This window comes from Ctenopharyngodon idella, chromosome 5 (genome assembly GCF_019924925.1).
Source record: "Ctenopharyngodon idella isolate HZGC_01 chromosome 5, HZGC01, whole genome shotgun sequence".
Lineage (NCBI taxonomy): Eukaryota > Metazoa > Chordata > Actinopteri > Cypriniformes > Xenocyprididae > Ctenopharyngodon > Ctenopharyngodon idella.
This window is the reverse complement of record NC_067224.1, coordinates 43759806-43780729: the sequence shown is the minus strand read 5'-3', so window position 1 is coordinate 43780729 and position 20924 is coordinate 43759806. Positions and strand designations below refer to the sequence as shown.

Sequence of the window (20924 nt, the reverse complement as noted above, 5' to 3'; positions counted from 1 at the left end):
CTAAAATATTGTGATGTCAAACCAGTCTTTAGTTTTGATAAGCTACTTTAATGTGTTCATTGATGAATCTTTTATGAATTACTTGTCCACATAACTTGGCACGATTAAGTTATTTATGACACCTAATATCTTAATATCTTAATATCCATTTTTTTTTTTACGTACAGCTTACATCTTCTTTTAAAAGTGACCCATGTATCCTATATCTGCATTTAAACTTGGTGAAACAACCCAATGTTAAGACTAATTCAACCCCATTAACTCGGTTCACTCCACACCCCTCCAGCCCACGGTCTGCTGTGTGTTTGGACAGCAGCGTGATTCAACGTCTGGGTCTGATGGAGGAAGAAACGCTGGAGAATGTGGATAATGTGACGGTTTGGAGGAGGCTAAAAGTGGCAGAGGTGGATCAGAGCTGAAGGAAGTCGACAAGACCTGACAATAACCAATGAAACATGAGGCTTATAAATACACACAAGATGATTTATATACGTGAACATGATCAAAACATGCCATCATCAACAGATCTGAATATCACAGAGACTTCAAAGTGGAAAACAGTAAGAAAACACCTATATATATCCTACATAAAACAAAGATATAGCCAGTCATGTTTTATAGTAGTAAGAATAATTGGGTATTGACACATATAGTTAATGAATCATTCTGAATCACAAGCGCTTGAGATATATATATATATATATATATATATATATATATATATATATATATATATATAAATGCTGGAGAATGTGGGTAATGTGACGGTTTGGAGGAGGGGAAAGTGGCAGAGGTGGATCAGAGCTGAAGGAAAAGCTAGGCCGAAAAGGAAGTCAAAGTGGCGCGATTTGCAATGGAGTTTATGTATTTCAAGTAACAATTTTTGTTAAAGGATTAGTTGACTTCAGAATTAAAATTTCCTGATAATTTACTCACCCCCATGTCATCCAAGATGTTCATGTCTTTCTTTCTTCAGTCGAAAAGAAATGAAGGTTTTTGAGGAAAACATTCCAGGACTTTTCTCCATATAGTGGACTTCACTGGGGTTCAACGGGTTGAAGGTCCAAATGTCAGTTTCAGTGCAGCTTCAAAGAGCTCTACATGATCCCAGACGAGGAATAAGAGTCTTATCTAGAGAAACCATCAGCCATTTTCTAAAAAAAATTAAAATGTATATACTTAACACAAATGCTCATCTTGCACTGCTCTGAGATGCGCCACGCATTATGTAATCACGTTGGAAAGGTCACTTGTGACGTAGGCGGAAGTACCGATCCAGTGTCTACAAAGTGAACGTGTCAAATGCCCTTTACAAAAAAAGGTAAAACAACGATGTTGGAGGAAAAAATGAGATGGAGTTTTTCACCTTACCGCGGTACTTCCGCCTACGTCACGAACGACCTTTTAAACCTTGATTACGGAATGCGTGGAGCATCACAGAGCAGTGCAAGATGAGCATTTGTGGTTAAAAAGTATATAATTTTTATTTTTTTTAGAAAATGGCCAATGGTTTCTCTAGATAAGACCCTTATTCCTCGTCTGGGATCGTGTAGAGCTCTTTGAAGCTGCACTGAAACTGACATTTGGACCTTCAACCCGTTGAACCCCAGTGAAGTCTACTATATGGAGAAAAATCCTGGAATGTTTTCCTCAAATTCTTTTCGACTGAAGAAAGAAAAACATAAACATCTTAGATGACATGGGGGTGAGTAAATTATGAGGAAATTTTAATTCTGAACTGAACTAATCCTTTAACTATAATAACCCTGATGCTCAACTTGACAAATTACATGCACATGCAACTATACTGTTGCAATAAAACAAGAAAATACAAGTTCCATGTTGCTTATAATAAGTGGACGTGGCAACACAGTTGTCTCAAGCATTTTCTCGCAAGATATTTAATTGAACTAGAGATATTCAACATATTTTTTGCATCATTCATACTGGGTGCATGAGAGATTTGCTCTCTGTTAGTTCCCATTACTGGCTTTTCCTAAGTGAACATATACTTCATGAGTAAGATTTCCTAATGAACCGTGACCAGGCATGTATGGAAGAGTTATGAGTCATGAGCTTTACTTAATATCCATATTTCTCTGCCAACCCACCAGAAAGGAGAGGCCGAACTGAGAAAACCCTCAAAGCAGCCTATTGTGTTTGTGTTGTTGGCTTTTTCCCTGAGTAAAATGTCTGTCTGTGCTGCTGGTGCCTGTTGTGGTGAGCCAGCGCAGGTGAAGAGCTTTTTGAAACAACTCTTTGTTTGATGTGTTTTATATTAAGTTGTGTGATTGTTTGCTGTGGCTTCACAGGACTGTGGGAAACTGTTCATGATGGCGATGTGCAGTATAAAAATGAAAAAAGTAGAGTACAGCACAAGCTGTAGTAGAGCGGAAAGTATTTAAAGCATGAAAAGTGGGCATTGCTTGTAAGAATGGAGGCGTGTGATTGGTTGGGAGGTCATTTCAGGGGCGGAGCTAGTTATTTCAAGACAATTATTTGTTTATTTACAATAATGTGCAATGATGAATCAATCAAAATAAGACCAGGAACATGTTTTAAGAATGTAATTAGGGTCTATTTTGATTTTATGTTGACTAAGATACTGTTTTTCATTAGTTACTCACTGACACTGATGGAGAATTAATGCTGTGGTTAGTGTGTGTGTGTGTGTGTGTGTGTGTGTGTGTGTGGTCAGGGTTTTGTAGCCCACCCATGTGGCATTGCGGCTTTTTTCACCAAATACGCACCATCTGACTGCCAGCGTTTCACCTCTGAACTGATTTATTGCATCGACTATGAAGTTTTACTGATCTGAGAGATTTCCCTCTTTCATTCTCTGTAGCCGCTGGTGCAGGTGTGTGTGTGTGTGTGTGTGTGTGTGTGTGTGTGTGTGTGTGTGTGTGTGTTGGATGTGAAGTTATGTCCTGGCATGCCTACAAAGGCTCAGATGTTGAAATGGAGCGGGAATTTTTTCGTTAACGCATCCCTTTGTGACCCCCTCTGAAAAACACCCCGGAACCATAAAGCGGGGGATGTTTTTCCAAATGTGTCTGCTTTCGCTCATAATATTAATTGTTGTTTTGGGTCAAAAACATAACTAAAATTTTGTCATGTAGAAATCCAGACATACAGGCAAATCTCATGACGCAAAAATGTCCATATTTCACCCTAATATCAAAAAGGAAAAAAAAAAGAAAATTATATTTTGCATAAAAAATTAAGCCCATTTTATAAATCATTAAAATTTTTTGTGATATTTTCTTGACAATTAAGCACATACAGTAGTTCTCTATTTGCTGCCTAATTGTCATGATTACAGTAATGCAAAAATATAAATTCTTAAAATCTTATAAAATACTTTAATATGTTAATAAAATCATTCTGTCTGGACTTAACATTAATGTTGTTCAAATCATCAAAAATTTGGTGCAACAAATATTGCTGTAATGTACATTTACAATTCAGGCTTTATTTATTTATTTGTTTGTTTGTTTGTTTGTTTATTTTTGCCTTATAAATTCAATAAATTCATTATAAATCCTATAAATTCAGTAATGAAAATCATTCTGTCTAGACTTATTTTTTATTCATTTATTTATTTAACATAAATGCTATTAAAATATTCAGAAATTTGGTGCAACAAATATTACTGTGATGTATAGATATTCTTTCTTTCTTTAATTTTAATAATTTAAAATTAAAAAACAAGAATTTATAAGATTTTTATACATTAATACACTAATGAAAATGATCCTATCTAGACTATTTTTTTTTATCAATATCACTATTATCAATTCTTATATATTTAAAATGAACTTATACATTTATAAATTATAAAATCTTATAAATTCGTATTACTTTAATACAGTAATGAAAATAATCCTCTCTGGATTTATTTATTTATTTAATTATGCCTTTAATAATTGAAATTAAAACTCAAGAATTTATTCAATTTTTTTAATTTATGCCTTTATTATTAAGTCTTATATATTTAAACATAAAACTTAAACATTTATAAGTTATAAAATCTTACAAATTCTTATTACTTTAATACAGTTATGAAAATAATGCTCTCTAGATTTATTTATCTATTTATGTATGCCTTTATTTAAATATTTATTGCCTTTATTTATGTCCTTTTTGTCTGATTTTGGGGTAAAATATGACCTGGACAGTTGTAGACCGTTTTCAAGAAAGTCACCCGTATACACGGTTGTCCTTTCTGTTGGTTCCTTCATACTTTGTCTTTGTCATAGTTGGTCTGTTCCTGGTAAAATCCCATTGTCCCCAGACACAAACAGACTTCCAGCCGTGGCGTCTCCGTAGTCTGTCCCCTCAGGCCATGAGAAGTGCTCGCTCATGGAGGAAGTGAGACGCTATAGTGATGGAGGCCTCCGCTCGCGTTACAGAATCTGATTTCAGATCAGCGCCTCTCCCTGACAACAGGTCGGAGGTCAAAGTCTCTCCTGACCCTTTAATCACCTGAGGCCAAGGCAGATTCGAACCCGCGTCTCCCTGCCAAAACGGCAGCCTTTCACGATAGAGCCGTAACTCAGAACTGTTTTTGCCTTTACTTTCATCCTTTTGATCTGCTTTCAGCCACAGAATGGAATTTTTATTTAGTCTCAATCTTTTTTATTTGTTTATTTTGTATATGTCTTTATCTGTCTATTGATTTATTATTTATTTATTTTTATTAATTTGATTTGTCTATTTATATATTTGTTTATTTATTATTTCTATTTACTTTTGTATGTTTATTATTTGTCATTGTATTTGTTTATTTATATTAATTTGTAATTAATTATTATTATTTTTATTTTTTATTTGTCTATTTATTTATTTGTTTTTCTTATTTATGTCATTATTTTATTTATTTGTTTATTTAATTTTATTAATTCACTTGTCTTTTTGTTACGCCATTTTTATCTATATTTATTTGTCTTTTTGTTATTTATGTCATTGTTTTATTTTTGTTTATTTATATTTGTCATTATTTTTATTCATTTTTATTTATTTATTTGTCTGTTTATTTTATTAATTTATTTGTCTTTTGTCATTATTTTATGTTTATTTATATTTATGTGTTTATTTTTTTATGTCATTATTTTATTTATTTGTTTATATTTATTTAATTTTATTTATTTGTCTTTTTGTTGTCATTTGTTTGTTTATTTATATTTATTTCTCTTTATTTATTTATTTATTTATTTATTTGTGTTTTATGTCATTATTCTTTATTTATATTTTTGTCTTTATAATTGATTTGTCTTTTTATTATGTCATTATTTTATTTATTTGGTTTTTATATGTATTTGTCTTTATTTATTTTTTCATTTTTGTTTTATATTTTTTGTCTTTATTTTTTATTTATTTATTTGTCTTTTTATTATGTCATTTATTCATTTATGTTTATTTATGTTATTTTTTATTTTTTTATCTTTCAGAACGGTCATTATTGTAGTGATGGTTTTTGCCTGAGTCATTTTAGCGTCTGCTGTAACCGAGTGCAGGTTTGACGCTCTGGTTGGCGTCCATTCATCTGCGGGATGGGGCGTTTTCCACCAATGTGTTTTGAAAATGAAACTCGAACCCTGTAGCTGTTACTCCCGAGCCCGACTGCTTCACTTTCATCCTTTTGATCTGCTTTCAGCCGCAGAATGGAAAAAGAAAAGACGCTGAGACACGAGACTGATTCTGGAGGAGTGATTATACACACAGTTCCTACTAGAAACCAGCGATGTTGCCATTGGCAGCGAGTGTCAGAGCTGTTACCCCAGTAGTACTGCGGTCTCTTCAAACACGCTTCTAGTGGAAAGTTCTCAGAGCGCGTCGCACGTGATCCACAGCAACCAAAACATCAAGCATCTACGGTTGCTGCTTTTAAGATCTGCCAGGAAGGTGCGTTAGGCTTTTCAAATCGGATTGATCAAATTATTTACTCTCTCTCGTAAAGCTCCAATCCTGTATGAATTTCTCTCTTCTGATGAACACAAAAGAAGATATTTTGAAGAATGTCAGTAACCAAACCATTGACTTTCATAGTATTTTTGTTCCGTACTATGGAAGTCAGTGGGGTCCAAAACTGTTTGGTTACCAGCGTTCTTCAAAATATCTTCTTTTGTGTTCAACAGAAGAAAGAAACTCATACAGGTTTGGAACAACTTGAGGGTGAGTAAATGATGACAGAATTTCCATTTTTGGGAAGACTTTGCAAATTTAAATATTCAAGCGCGTGAAGATGCGAAAGAGAAGTTCGCACACATCCAGACAGCGCACAAATACTGAATTGAGTCTCAAAATGATGTCAGAATGCCCATCTCGGCGAGTATCCTTGTGAACATAGTCTGTTATGTCTTAAATGAACGTAAACAGCTGAGAAATAAAACGCTTGTGTATTGGATCTGTGCAGCTCTTAAAGTGACAGTAGCCTAATTTTCCTGCTGCGCTGCTGTCTGTGTTAATGTTAATCAAACAACAAAAGACGAGAAGAAACGCTCACTGCTCGACTAAACTTTTGTAACTTTAATAAGTAAGAGATAATGTACATCCAGCCGGTGTTATCTCAGAATAAACCCGACAGGGTGATCAGGAGGGGTCTTGTATCAGCCTGAAGGGGTTTATTCTGAGATAACAACCGGCTGGATGTACATTATCCCGGTTATTACACGGCTACTTGCCACATAAGTAAATAATTAGACACGAAATATTCTTTCTTTCTTGTAGTCCTTTCTGTTCTTCCTTTAGTCCTTTCTTTCTTTCTTTTTCTTTTTTCATCCTTTTTTCTTTCTTTCTTTCTTTTTTTCATCATTTCTTTCTTCCTTTAGTCATTTCTTTCTTTCTTTCTTTCTTTCTTTCTTTCTTTTATTAGTCCTTTCTGTTCTTCCTTTAGTCCTTTCTTTCTTTCTTTTTCATCCTTTTTTCTTTCTTTCTCTTTCTTTTGTCCTTTCTTTCTTTTGTTCTTTCTTTCTTTCTTTCTTTCATCCTTTCTTTCTTTAGTCCTTTCTGTTCTTCCTTTAGTCCTTTCTTTCTTTCTTTCTTTCTTTCGTTCTTTCTTTCTATTCTTTCTTTCTTTCATCCTTTTTCATCCTTTCTTTCGTCCTTTCTTTCCTTCTCATCCTTTCTTTCTTTCTTTCTTTATTCCTTTCTTTTGTCCTTTCTTTCGTCCTTTCTTTCCTTCTCATCCTTTCTTTCTTTCTTTCTTTATTCCTTTCTTTTGTCCTTTCTTTCGTCCTTTTTTCTTTCTTTCTTTCGTTCTTTTGTCCTTTCTTTCATCCTTTCTGTTTTTTTGTACTTATTTCCATTCTTTTGTGTATGTATTAGTCTTTATTTATGTCTTATTTAATGTTGTGTTTATTTATTTATTATCTTGTCTATATTTGTCTAATGTATTATTTATTTATCATTTCTTTTGTCTATTTATTTAGTTTAATTGTATCGTTATTTTAGTTGTCTTATGTCCTTTCGTTATTTGTCATTTTTTTCTTTTTTATGTTTATTTATGTTTATTTATCTTTTATACTGTTAGACTTTATTTTCCAGTGAAGCACAAAAGCAGATGTTTAACAGTGTTCACGCTCATCTCTGGAGCCCCTGAATACTGCCTGATTTCATTGCATGGAAAATGACGATCAGCAAAACGACTCGATTTGTGCTCCACAGAAGAATGGAAATCATACGGGTTTGGAATGACATGAGGGCGAGTGAATGATGACAGATATGCAACTGTTCCTTTTTAGATCTGCCAAAAAGTTACATAGGCTTTTAATTTTCAAGAGTGAGTCCATGAATCATATGTCTAAGAGTGATTCATCCATAAGTTGCTCATGTTTTACAGTGAGTTAATGCTAATTTTGGTCGTGTTCTTATGAAGAAGAGAACTGTGGTGGTCTTCAGGCTGAATGTGTGACCTAGAATGACCCCATGTGATGAATCTCTAATGGGTTTCTGTGCAGTAAGGGACGCTAGAGAAGCTCTTTGAAGAGGTGGGGATTGAAATATAGATGTGAGAACGAAATGGAACGCGTCGTGGCCTGGTTTTGTCATACATCTGAGATTTTTATAGTCGTATAGTAATCATGTAGTCGCTCTGGTCTGTCCTTGTGTCGATAGGAAAGAAGGATAAAGATTTGTAAACTGAGCGGTGAACGCCTGGCGAAGAACACCAGTAATCTTGTCTAAGAAAAATGTATTTCCTCATTGAAACTCCTTAAACGTCTCACTAGGAAGCTTATAATGATGTCTATTAAAACAATTAGGAAAAATATATATTAAAAGCCAGCACGCTGTTTTAAGAAAATATATTTCTCATCAGTTTAGTATAGCTATCAGTCAGAAGTTTGTGGTCAGGAAATATTTTCTAATGTTTTAAAGTCTCTTCTGCTCACCAAGGCTGCATTTATTTGGTCAAAAATACAGTAAAAACAGTAAAAATGTGAAATAGTATTACAATTTAAAATAACTGTTTTCTATGTGAATAAATTGTCAAATGTAATTTATTCCTGTGATCAAAGCTGAATTTTCAGCATCATTAATCCAGTCTTCAGTGTCACATGATTCTTCAGAAATCATTCTCATATGCTGATTTGCAGCTCAAGAAACATTTATGATTATTATCAGTTCAATTTTGAGCTCATTTTACCAGAATTACCACATTTGACGTTTCTGACCTGATTTAAGACAGTTTATTTTGACGGCAGCTCGAACGGGAGACACGTTAAATTAAAGCTTTCCTCACTCTTGTCCCAATCACTCAGAGAGGGGGAAAAAACGAGGGTTGAAAAACATCAAGCGTCTGGATCCAGAGAAGAAGGCGGTGGTATGGTCGGAGGGAGGCAGGCCTGTGTTTATGTGTTTGTAGTCGGAGAGGCCGATGGTTCCGGGCTCGAGCATGACTCAAGACGCTTCACCCTCTTCTGTAATTATGTCAAAAATACACTTTAAAGCGGAATGATGTGGAGATGTGGGTGCGGAGGGGATTTTCATGCTGATGACTTTCCCCTCCGCCTCTGATGGGGTTTCGGAATGCCTGCCAGAGTGGCCCGTGACACAAATGAAGATGGAACGATCCTTTTATTTTTTCCTCATACTCTTATTCCTTTGCGTTTTTCTGCCCTCGTCCGGCCGTCTGCTGGCGAAGGGGAGGCGCCGTGTCTCCTGTTTTCGAGCGAGGTGGCACCAGGCTGTGAAAATGTAAGCCCTGTTGAAGCTGGTGTGTGTCCAGTGCGGCTGCAGCTGTCTGAGAGTCTTTGTCACATGCTTTAAAGTTGAAAAAAAGAAGAAGCTTTTTAATCCAAATAACTCGCAGTAGCTTCAGTGGGAAATTCAGACTCTCAGATACTGCCATGGGGACTCATAGACTCATAAACATTGTTAAATGAGTTTATATCTCCTGTCATGAGACTAATACATGTGTGTTGTGTGCTGACACACTAGAAAATGACAGACTTCTGCTGTTACCAGACTTTTTTTTTTTTTTATTACTTCAGTTTTGAACAGCTTTAAAACACTCACATTTTAGGTAGTCATTTATACTAGTTTCTATAAAAAAATATTAGTGGTGTTTGCCTTCTTATCCGTCATTGATGTTGGGGTAATGGCATTGCTCTGCTGTTTCTGGGATGCTTAACATGTTACTTTTTGGTTGCTAGGGTGTTTTGGGTGGTTCCTAGGGTGTTCGTAGTGTTTAATGTGTTCATGTGTGCTTGCTAGGGTGTTCTGAGTGATTTTGAAACATTGTTGTGCATTTGTTGTGTGGTTGCTGTGGTCTTCTGGTTGGTTGTTTGGGTGTTACTAGGGTGTTATAAGTGCTTAATGTGTAACTATGTGGTTGCTGTGCTATACTGGATGGTTGTCGGGGTGTTGCTAGGGCATTCAGAGTGCTTGATGTGTTACTTTGTTGTTGCTGTGGTTTCTGGGTGGAAGTTGGGGTGTTACTAGGGTGTTTAAGTGCTTAATGTGTAACTATGTGGTTGCTGTGCTATACTGGGTGGTTGTCAGGGTGTTGCTAGGGCATTCAGAGTGCTTGATGTGTTTGCGGTTGCTATGGTATTCTGGGTGGTTGTTAGGGTGTTGCTAGGGTGTTATAAGTGCTTAATGTGTAACTGTGGTTGTTGTGCTATACTGGGTGGTTTCTGTTGTGTTTCTAGGGTGTTCAGAGTGCTTGTTGTGTTACTGTGTGGTTGCAATGGTGTTCTGGGTGGTTGTTGGGGTGTTGTTAGGGGGTTCTGAGTGTTTAATGTGTTGCTGTATGGTTACTATGGTGTTCTGCATGGTTTCTGTGGTGTTGCTAGGGTGTTCAGAGTGCTTGATGTATTACTATATGGATGTGGTTTCTATGGTGTTCTGGGTGGTTGTTGGGTGTTGCTAGGGTATTCTGAGTGTTTTATGTATTACTGTGTGGTTGCTACGGTGTTCTGGGTGGTTGCCGGGGTGTATCTAGGGTGTTCAGAGTGCTTGATGTGTTACTTTGGTTGCTATGTTGTTCTGGGTGGTTGCTGGGGTGTTGTTAAGCTGTTCAGAGTGCTTGATGTGTTACTTTGGTTGCTATGTTGTTCTGGGTGGTTGCTGGGGTGTTGTTAAGCTGTTCAGAGTGCTTGATGTGTTACTTTGGTTGCTATGGTGTTCTGGGTGGTTGCTGGGGTGTTGCTAGGGTGTTCAGGGTGCTTGATGCGTTCCTTTGTGGTTTGTATGGTGTTCTGGGGTGTAGCTAGGCTGTTCTGAGTGTTTTATGTATTACTGTGTGGTTGCTATAGTTTTCTGGGTGGTTTCTGGGGTGTAGCTAGGCTGTTCTGAGTGTTTTATATATTACTGTGTGGTTGCTATGGTGTTCTGGGTGGCTGCTGGGGTGTATCTGGGGTGTTCAGAGTGCTTGATGTGTTACTTTGTGGTTTCTATGGTGTTACTATGTGGTTTCTGGGGTGTTGCTAGGGTACTCTGAGTGTTTGCTGTGTTGCTGTGTGGTTGCCATGGTGTTCTGGGTGGTTTCTGGGGCATTTCTATGGTGTTCAGAGTGCTTGATGTGTTACTTAGTGGTTTCTATGTTGTTCTGGGTGGTTGCTGGGGTGTTGTTAAGCTGTTCAGAGTGCTTGGTGTGTTACTTTGGTTGCTATGGTGTTCTGGGTGGTTGCTGGGGTGTTGCTAGGGTGTTCAGGGTGCTTGATGCGTTCCTTTGTGGTTTGTATGGTGTTCTGGGGTGTAGCTAGGCTGTTCTGAGTGTTTTATATATTACTGTGTGGTTGCTATGGTGTTCTGGGTGGCTGCTGGGGTGTATCTGGGGTGTTCAGAGTGCTTGATGTGTTACTTTGTGGTTTCTATGGTGTTCTGGGTGGTTGCTGGGGTGTTGCTAGGGTATTCTGAGTGTTTGCTGTGTTGCTGTGTGGTTGCCATGGTGTTCTGGGTGGTTGCTGGGGCATTTCTATGGTGTTCAGAGTGTTTATTGTGTTACTATGTGGTTTCTGGGTTGTTGCTACGGTATTCTGAGTGTTTGTGTTACTGTGTGGTTTCTATGGTGTTCTGGGTTGTTGCTGGGGTGTTGCTAGGGTGTTCATAGTGCTTGATGTGTTACTTTGTGGTTTCTATGGTGTCCTGGGTTGTTGCTGGGGTGTAGCTAGGGAGTTCAGAGTGTTTAATGTGTTACTATGTGGTTTTTGGGTTGTTGCTACGGTATTCTGAGTGTTTGTGTTACTATGTGGTTTCTATGGTGTCCTGGGTTGTTGCTGGGGTGTAGCTAGGGTGTTCAGAGTGCTTGATGTATTACTTTGTGGTTTCTATGGTGTTCTGAGTGGTTGCTAGGGTATTGCTAGGGTACTCTGAGAGTTGAATGTGTTTCTGTGTGGTTGCTGGGGTGTTGCTAGGGTGTTCTGAGTGTTTTATGTGTTACTGTGTGGTTTCTATGGTGTTCAGGGTGGAGCACAAACTCAATCACATCATCACTATTGAACAGCACTGATAATGTTTGCTAATGTACTCTGTTACTCAAACACACACATACACAATTCGGTTTACCTGAATCATGTTCTGGAATGTTACAGGATAGTCAGACATCTGACCCTGGTTGAGTGATTGTATTGGCCGCTCCGCTCTGTGTAAACTGGACGCCCTCCCTGTGAGATAGAGACAGGTGCGACTGTATCACTGACTGTGTGTGAGATTGTTACTGTATTGGAAGAGTGAATTCTTTTCTCCCATTGTGCGCTGCTGTTTTTCTTCTCCTGTTGTCTGTTGGATCACTGCAGCGATAAAGAGGATTTTGTGGTAGAGATAGACTTCAGACTTCAAAGCGTGGCGGCAGCATTCCGCAGGCCAGCAGTGTTTACACTGGGAGAGCATTCCTGACGCTCAATTCTCCATGCCGATCTGGAGGAATCCCATCTGTGTGTCTCTCTCTCCCTCAACAAATCCGCTCATAACATTTGATATCTCCACTGTTACATCCAATAACACATAAGGCTGTTTACATCAAAACTAGGATGTTTTATATTTGATACAGTTGGCCACAAAAAGTATATAAACACACTTCAAAATGCATAAATGTCTTTAGAAATGCTTTCTTTCATATTTGAATGCAAAAAATGCACGAACATTTGGTTCAGTGACTTTAAATGATGAAGAAAAGCAGCATTTGTTTGATATTGTGCATCTAATGCAACGACACTGACATGTTTTAACTTTAATAAAGTGGAAAAAATACTTTTTACTGTTTGTCTTCTGCTCTTTTTGCTGTTGTAGCGGTTAGCAAACAGTGTTGCATTACCGCGTGAGCCCCCTTCTGGATTGGAGTGTATATCGTTTCGTTTTATTTACCAGTATTTTTTAATTATTTCTGAATGTCTCAACAGTGCAATTTTAACCAGGTGTGACTTATTTTCCAGTAAATACAGTAATCAAAAATAACAGTCCCTCTCCTCAATAAGTTAAGGAATCTTATCCCACAACATTTGTCTGGAAAACATGCCAACGTTTAGTACTTGGGGTCAGTGATTTGAACAATCTCTTAGCTATAATTATGAGTAGTAATAGTGATGGTAGTGGCAAAGTAACCAGAAGTTCAAGTTGGATTGCTGCTATTTGCTTCAGGAAACACACTGAGAACTTTATTTATTTGTATTTTTTTTTTTCTGGAAAGTTCCATGTGGGTAAAAAAACGATCAGTTTACCAGTACAAGCTGTTAATTGTCCGGTTGTTTAAGCGTCAGTAATTGATTGGTCGTCGGGGTCAGATGGTTGCCATGGAGTCTGTTTGTGTGAGCGAGTCGTGTTTACACTCCAAAATAAAACAACAATAAAACAGCCAGGCCTTGATGTGGCCATTTGGATGGTGTTGTGTGTACGGACGGAGTTTACGATGATCCCATGCCTCGCTTTCTCTCGCTGCGAGTGTGTGATTATGGGGCTTCGGCCACATGGAGTCCCGAGAGAGATCTGGTGTTACTCCCACACGCTGGAGAAAGACGTCAGCAGTGACAGGCCTTATTTTTAGCTCTCACACACACTTATGATAACTACAGAGTTCAAAACATTTCAGACGTTTAGTCAGTAGTTCATTTCTCATTATATTTTTTAAGCTCTGTTTTATACTGTATTATCTGCTGTTTTCACATGTGGCACAGATTTGTTTTTCGGATGGCAGTGTGAACAGTAAAAATCATGCAGTTTGACAAATCTATTTAATATTCATAATATTAATTTAGATATAAAATATCAAGATGGAGGGCAGGGAAAGTGACTGGCTCAATGGAAAGGTCTAAGCATGTTTAATAATTATATATGTAGTTTATTTATTTGATTTTTTTAATGGTTAAAGCAATTTGAGGATGGAAGTACTTGATTACTTTTGCATTACTTTTGACCTAACTTGTTCATCACATTAATTTGAATAGGTTAATATTGAACCATCTTGATATAAAAATACAAAGAGAAAGAAAATATATTCCAATTTTAGTTATCAACAACATGAAGTGCATTAAATAATACATTACGTCAGCGTTTCCCAGACTGGGGTTTGTGAGTTCAATGAGAAGCTATTAAGTAATTAAATAATAAATAAATAAAAAAAACTAAAATAAAAAAAAATAAAAATAAAACATTTACTTAAACAGATGTGCGTGTGTGCGTTTGCGTGTGTGTGCGTGCATGTGTGTGTGTGTGCGTGTGCACGTGTTCGTGCGTGTGTGTGCGTGTGTTTGTGCCTGTGTGCGTGCGTGCGTGTGTTTGTGTCTGCATGCGTGCATGTGTGTTCGTGTGTTTGCATGTGTAAGAGTGTGCGTGCGTGTGTGTTCGTGTGCGTGTGATTGCGTGTAAGAGTGTGCATGCATGTGTGTGCGTGCGCGTGTTCGTGTGTGTGTTCGTGTGTGTGCATGCATGTGTGTGCGTGCACGTGTTCGTGTGTGCATGTGTTTATGCGTGTGTGTGTTTGTGCGCGTGTGTGCATGCGTGTTCGTGTGTGTGCGTGTTCGTGTGTTTGCATGTGTAAGAGTGTGCGTGCGTGTGTGTTTGTGTGTGTGTGTGATTGCGTGTAAGAGTGCATGCATGTGTGTGCGTGCGCGTGTTCGTGTGTGCATGTTTATGCGTGTGTTTGTGCGCGTGTGTGCATGCGTGTTCGTGTGTGTGCGTGTGTTTGTGTGCGTGTTTGTGCGTGTGCGTGCGTATGTGTGTGCATGTGTAAGTGTGTGTGTGCGTGCGTGTGTTCGTGTGTGCATGCGTGTTTGTGTGTGTGAGCGTGCGTGCGTGTGTTCGTGTCCGTGTGCGTGCATGCATGTGTGTGCGTGCGTGCATGTGTTCGTGTGTGTGTGCGTGCGTGCGTAAGATTGTGTGTTTGTGCGTGCGTGCGTGCGTGCGTGTGTGCATGCGCTTGCATTATAGTTAGTTATACTTATTTATTATTACTATTATTAAATGTATGTATTATTTATTATTTTGTAATGTATGTATTATTATTTATTATTATTATTATTATTTTGTATATATATTATTATCATTTCATCTAATTATTGGACATCTTTCGTTATACTACCTTATTGTTCATGCACAAACACAACCCTTTACCTGTGGTAAAATCACTGTAATTGCTCTCTAGTTAAATCACTGTTTTTCCAGCAGCTTTGAATGTGGCTCATCCAGTCAGATTTCAGAGGCAGCTTGATCTATTTTAATATATGATACAGAGTGATCCACCGCAGCTGTAATTCACTGAGAGGAACATCCTGTCGATTTCTGCAGGTGAAGTTACCCAGACGCCTCTATCGGCTTGCATTTTGCGACGTCTCCTCCTCTTCTCTTCTTGGAAACCGCCACAATACCTTCTAATCCCTTTCATTGAGTCAGCAGACAATCCGACTCTCCCGCTCTCATTATGGTCGGCTCATTATGGTGTGGGTTTCCGTGCCTCTCAATGGGAGACGGGGCAAGCCGGCAAGGGCGACAGCTGTAATCTGAGCCCGTTCCTGTTTTGACAGTCCTGTAGTTCTAATACCCTCGCCAACCATCGCACAACTCATTTTTCCAGACTTCATCCTGTTCTCTATAGACCGCCGCTTCACAATGAGGGGGTCACCGGTCAGTTGTGAGTCACAGAGTGACAGGACAGAGGGTAAATCACTGCTAAATGCAAATGGCAGAATGCAACTAATCATGTAATTGTGCACATTCAGCAAAATAAATAGACTTTTCAAAGCTGGCATAAATTCATCTGCCAATTGGTTGAATCTAGTCAAATTCCACAGATGACCACATGGGCAGATGTATGACATCCTCATCCTCAGTGTTTACAAACACTGTGAGGCTTCGATTAAAAGCACATGTTTAGATGTGAGTCATATTCCCATGCTATTTGTCCTCATCCTTCAGTGGGACTTCAGACAGTATTTACTCTGTTTTACTCTCTTTTGGCTCTATAAGATTGCCTGCAGTTCTTCAAGTCCACTTCACATCATCCTCAGCTACCAAGCCCAGAATTTTGGTAGTGTAGAAAGGATTTTGTTTCTTTAAGCAGATTTAAAAACAGACCAACAATATTGCTGAGATCATCATGTTATAAGGAGCGTATAGATATATTTGTCCAATCATAAGCTTTCTATTCAAGTCAAGTCCCTTGTTTTCATGACAAATTTATTTAAACATATATTAAATAAAGACTGTACTAACAGGTAAAGTAAATATAATGAATATATAAGCTAATATAGTGCATATATTTAGTCGCTCTAGAGTTCATTTCTCTAGTGAACTAACATGCTGTGGACACTAAATGACTTGCCTGAGGTAAATGTAGTGCTACGTGAGATATTATTCTCAAGCTGTGTTATTGATGTCTTTCCGCGGTTAAAACACTGGTTGAGAGAGACACGTAACATATCTATGCATAGATCATCTGTTCCTCTGCGTTTTTTCCTGCTGTGGCGGTTAGCAAACAGCGTTGCATTACCACGTGCGCCCTCTTCTGGATTGGAGTGTGGATCACCTGTGACTGACTGTATTTGTTGTATGAACCGAACTGTGACATCCATACCATGATGGTTCGGGATGAATCCATGTACCGTTACACCCCAAGTGGCAATTAACCCATACTCTATCTGTGACAAAATGGAGAAAAAATGCCTTTGGAGAAACCAGGATCAGTCTGGGGGACCAGTTTTCCTCTGGCCAGATGAACCAACATGGTGTGATTTAGTTCCAGGCTGCATCACAATTCAGATTGTGGGTTGATCATTCAAAATATTTCATCCAGCTCTTTCTGCTTGAAGATCAGGTACATCAGGCCTGCATATGGAGGGAGAAGCTGAAGCTGGCCATAGGGGTCTGTGCAGAGGACATGTTTGGGTTCTAGTCTGGTTTTTAGTCTAGATTTGAACTGACAGAGTGTGTCTGCTTCCCCAACAATGCTAGGAAGACTGTTCCAGAGTTTAGGTGCTAAATAGGAAAAGGATCTACCGCCTGTGGTTGATTCTGACATTTTAGGTATTATTAACTGGCCAGAATTTTGATATCACAATAGACGTGAAGGACTATAATGTGATAGCGCTTGCTCAAATACTGAGGAGCTAAACCCTTCAGGGCTCTAATTCGCAAGAACTTAAAATGTATGCAATGTTTAATGGGGAGCCAATGCAGTGTTGAAGCTGGAGTTTGACATTGTCCTTCTCCTGCACTGACTAGCATTAGTAAATAGCAGATCATGGTTTTGCCAAACTATCCCACTCTGTAAATGTGGCAAAACTTAAAATAGTTTGTCAAACCATTCCTTGGTCTTTAGGGCATTGGCTGTTGATTTTATCCTAAAATGTTTATAGCCAGTATTTGACTAGTTCTTGGATGTTGTGATAAGCGCTCTTCAAACCGGCTGTCATTTTCCTGTGTTTCACAATAAGACTGTAGATGTTTGACTTTCTAGTGATTTCTCTTTAATTCATATAGCAGACGTCCATTTGCAAAAGCTCCCTCTCTCTCCCCTGTCTGAGCCCTTGAGCAGATGTTCTTCATGGTTCATATTGTAAACACTGCACCGGAAGACTATGTATTCTCTGCATCTGTGTATGAATGCATCGATATCCAAACACATGCACAAAACACACCGTCACAACACGTGTGCATGCATTATGATCTGTGCACGTGAATCCATGACATGACAACATGATAAACACACAGACATACTGTACAGAGTGAATACTGTAGAATAGTAAGAAAGAATTCATATAAATCTTATTATTATATTGTTGTTATTATTTGTAATTTTTTTGTGAAGATAATATTGCTAAATTGTAGTATAGAATTAATTAAAGTGTTGTTATGTTGTTATTTTAATGATGGATGGATGGATGGATGGATGGAAAGAACAATAGATAGAACAATATATATGTAAAAGGATGGATGGATGGATGGATGGATGGATAGAACAATAGATAGAACAATAGATATATAAAATGATGGGTGGATGGATAGAACAATAGATATATAGATGGATGGATGGATGGATGATGGAACAATAGAACAACAGATATATAAAACGATAGATAGATAGATAGATAGATAGATAGATAGATGGATAGATAGATGTATAGATGGATAGATTGGATGGATAGAACAATAGATATATAAAATGATTGATGAATGGATGGACGGATGGATGGATGGAACAATAGATATATAAAAGGATGGATGGATGGATAGAACAATAGATATATAAGATGATGGATAGATTGGATGGATAGAACAATAGATATATAAAATGATGGATGGATGGATGGAACAATAAATAGAACAATAGATATATAAAATGATAGATGGATGAATGGATGGATAGATAGATTGGATAGATAGAACAATAGATATATAAAATGATTGATGGATGGATGATGGATGGATGGATAGAACAATAGATATATAAAATGATTGATGGATGGATGGATGGATGGATGGAACAATAAATAGAACAATAGATATATAAAACGATAGATAGATAGATAGATAGATAGATAGATAGATAGATGGATAGAACAATAGATATATAAAATGATTGATGGATGGATGGATGGATGGATAGAACAATAGAGATATAAAATGATGGATGGATGGATGATGGATAGATTGGATAGATAGAACAATAGATATATAAAACGATGGATGGATGGATGGATGGATGGATGGATGGATGGAAAAGAGTGACAGAAGGATGTGAAGTGCGAGCTCAGCTGGCACAACATGAACAAACAGCAGAGGAAGAAAAGAAAAAATAACTTTCTCACCACAGCAACTCTTTATTATCTCTCCTCTCCTGTGTTTGTTTTCAAGGCCGTTCGATCTGTGAGTATTTTTAGACGTCTGACTGTGGTCGAGATGACACTGGAATGTCTTTATATGCCACTACAAAGCCGTAGAAAGGACGTCTCATCCCAACCCAGTTTGCGGTTTAGACAGACGCTACGGGCGGCTCGGACTATTGTCCATAATCTGTTTGTGTGTGCCACCGTTTTTCAAAAAAACCAAATGAGGATGTGTTTTTTGGGGTCAGAACCGATGTTGTTTTTAGACTTCTGCCCCTTTTGTGAGATAAAAATACCTAGTGGAGATGATAGAGTGTGTTCAACAGTCTCTTGATGGTAAACAGAGCTGGCATCCGCTGGCCAGAGATAATGATTAGCTTTACGCGAGACGGCAAACGGTGGCTCCACAAGCTCATGCTAGTTCAGTCGCCGTAGGAGAATTGATGAGAACTCTTTCAGAGAGGATTCGTGAGAGGAGGTTTGTGGGATTACAGAGGCTACCGGCCATTATTTAACAGTTTTCCTCTTTTTCTTTTTGGGTGCAAGGTCACACATCCTCTCCCGAGTTTATAAACGTTCCATGCAGAATAAAAGTATCATCAGTATTTCTTTATATATATTTATCGAAAATGGATTGATTAACTTGCTAGGTGCTCAGACGTAAAGTTTGCATATTTCCAGCTGTATATGATGACTTTATTGATTGTCTATTGAAAGTGATTATAGAAAAGACAAAAGACAAACGCACTGCTGTTCACTTTACAGACACGGCCACTTAGTGACTGACCTCTGACCTTTAGGACAACATTGAGCATGATTCTTCTGCTCCAGTACTGTAGAGTTCCTGTCATTTCCACCGTTCTCCTCCACTTCTCTGTTTTTCTCACTCTTTCCATCGTCTCTGGTTTTGATTGACACGCACCAGCCCTTCTGCACAGATGACATCAGTGTCTCTCTGCTGATGTGCCAGGTGCTGATGTCACGCTCCTGCCGTCTGGCTTAGTTTCACGTTGGGATTTCCGCTCGGTTGAGTGGGATGAAGGGACGCTGGCGGGTGAGAGCCGGGTGAGGTGGGTCATGGCCAACCAGTGAGTCCCACGGGAATCTTCCCACTGCTGGAGGTTTATTCTGGAAATGGTCTTAGTGCATCCATGTTTATGTCCCAATTTGCAAACTTGCATACCAGTGTTACATACAGTCAGTCACAGGCGATTCACACTCCAATCCAGAAGGGGGTGCACGTGGTAATGCAACGCTGTTTGCTAACCGCCACAACAGAAAAAAGCGCAGATGAAGAAGAACAGATGATATGTTTAGATATGATCTCAACCAGTGTTTCAAATGCGGAAAGACATCAATAAAACAGCTTGAGAATAGTATATTGCATAGCATCACATTTACCTCAGGCAAGTCATTTAGTGTCCACAGCATGTTAGTTCACTAGAGAAATGAACTCTAGAGGGAGCATTTCACTAAATATATGCACTATATTAGCTTATATATTCATTATATTTACTTTACTTGTTATTAACGTCTTAATTATTTAATATTTTTGCAGTTTATTACAGTTTTTACAGTATACATAAATTCTAATACTATATATATATATATATATATATATATATATATATATATTATTAGAGGTTTGCTACCCATCCCGACAGGTCCCAAAAAACTTGTGGGTTCGGGTTAATGTTTCATAAGTTGCTTTGTGTTCGGGTTTGTAACTAAAGAAAATCTGTGTATAGGTTTGTATGCCATCTGCTGTGTTGTGACCAAAAGACCACATAAGAGCATGTTATTTATAATATTAATAATAGATGTGTTTTCCCATTACCGTCAACACTGCGCAAACTTTGTTTTGACGTTTGAGTTCCAGAGGAATTTATGTGACACTTGCACCTGTTCACCCTCATAATTGGTAAGCGAATGACTATGGTGAATATGCTTGGCAAATGTTACATCATCTATTTAATATTCATGAGCTAAGTGGATGAGTTTTATAATGTGAACCAACACCACCCCGCCTGCCACTTTAAAAATGTTTCAACATTCTCTCTCTCTGTCATCCATGTGTCTTTTGGTCTTCATTGATAAGTGAACTATTAGTCAAATGTGCGCCCACATGCTAGGAAAAGGAAGTTGCCTCTTCAACATCAAAGAGCC

At 38.0% G+C, this 20924-nt stretch overlaps 1 protein-coding gene across 2 annotated transcripts in view; it reads left to right on the top strand.

Annotated features, from left to right (window-relative positions):
* Positions 1 to 20924, top strand: part of LOC127513078 (E3 ubiquitin-protein ligase RNF43) — a 127233-nt gene that overhangs the window by 64397 nt on the left and 41912 nt on the right. The window lies entirely within an intron of this gene.